Below are 1755 nucleotides of genomic sequence, written 5' to 3'. Positions count from 1 at the left end.
TGAAATGTGTATTTACAGTTCACTTTTTATTATGATGATTAGAAACTTGCTTTAACACTGTAGATATATTAATAAAACATTGTCCAACTGATCACTGTCTCTGTATCACTCTCTCTCTCTCTTTATAGTGGTCTTTTGCTTTGCTTCTGGAGGAACATAGATTTGGGGATACTTTAGAGAGTGATTTGGGGATTTTTTTTTTCAGGGATTTTTCAGTTTTCCAATCTGCTAGGGAGGCCAGTGGCAGGACCCTGCCTGCTTAGGGTTAGCACCTTGGACCCAGCTGGCTGTGGCTGACCTCCTGGCCAAGGGGTCAGCAGGACATGGTTTGACAGTTCAAAGCAGGCCACCACACTCATAACATCTTCCAGGTAATAACTGCCCAGATGGCCAGGCAGGGGGCACATGTGGCAGCAGTGCCGCACAGAAGCCAACCCTGCAACTGCAGTCCACTGGCAGCTGGCCCAAAGGGTCAGATGTCTCTACTGGCTCTTCAGTCCCCATCTGGGTCTGGCAGGTACACAGCAGGTCACAGCCAGACAGCAGTCCCCATTGCCAGACTGCTGCAGTGGGTAGAGGGTGCAGGGAACTCTTGGGGCTGGTTCAGCAGTCCAGCTGGTACAAGGGGTAATGTCCTTAGGTACCAGTTGGCTGGGCCCCAGAAGCTCCTGAGAGCTAGTAGCCCTGAGCTACTTGCCGGGGTGGCTTTTTATATTGCTGAGGCCAGAACAGAGCAGCTTTTTATACTGCTGGGGACAGCACAGGTGCTGGCCCTGGGCTCTAGCTCCCCCTGGCTGAAGATCCAGGAGAAGCCAGGCAGGGTTATTTTGCCCCAAGTGGCACTGTTTGCTCCATACCAAAGTGCATGTTCAAGCATGTGCAGTGAAGCAAAAAGCCCCGGCTCAAATTTGCACTGCTTTTATTTGAGCTGCTGCAAGCACTTGTGCTTGCATGTGTGGATGCTCCCCATGGGATTTATTTGGGCCCAATCCTCCAGTTTGTCTAGGTCATGCTGAATCCTAGCCCTACCCTCCAATGTATCTACTACTCCCCCAGCTTGATATCATCTGCAGACTTGCTGAGGATACATTTCATCCCATCTTCCAGGTTGTTGAATAGGTGACAAAAAGGTGATAAAGGATGTCTTCAAATTCACTGTATTTAATAAATCATTTTCTTCTGAAGAAGGCTCTTAGTTGTGTTTGACCTAAGTAATAATAAATCATGTCCATACTTGTAACTTATTAGCACAAGTATGTATAGGATCAAAGAGATGGTTTGGACATGAGAGGCACATCCATACAAGTGCGCATATGCCTCTTGCAGGGTCTCAAACCCCTTTGAGATGCTACAAGATGCATGTGCAAGAACGAAAAAAGTTTCCCGCACTGTAAATTTGCAGCATGGGCAAAAGTAGATCCCTGGATATCCAGGGGTAAAGAAAAAATGCACCACAAAACAGCAGGGCAAGGCACAGTCCCCAACTATGCCCTCAGGCAACCAGAGGCTTGGTTCTCCACAGAGACACTCTGGTAACTAGCCAGAGCCTCTCTATGGCTGGCCCTTGCCCTGGTGCTGAAGTAAGCTGCAGGGAGATGGATCCAGCTCTCAGCCAGGTAAGTAGGGGCTGGGGGGGGCTGGAGAAGGGGGGAGTACCTTGGAGGGGGGCATTGCAGGAGGGTGGGTCCCCTACCTGCCCCACTAACTCTCCAGCCCAGCCCCCAGTTGCCCCCCAACCTGGCCCTGATCACCCCC

Source organism: Crocodylus porosus, unplaced genomic scaffold, assembly GCF_001723895.1.
Source record: "Crocodylus porosus isolate Cpor-Errol unplaced genomic scaffold, CroPor_comp1, whole genome shotgun sequence".
Classification (NCBI taxonomy): domain Eukaryota; kingdom Metazoa; phylum Chordata; order Crocodylia; family Crocodylidae; genus Crocodylus; species Crocodylus porosus.
This window is presented reverse-complemented; position numbering follows the sequence as displayed.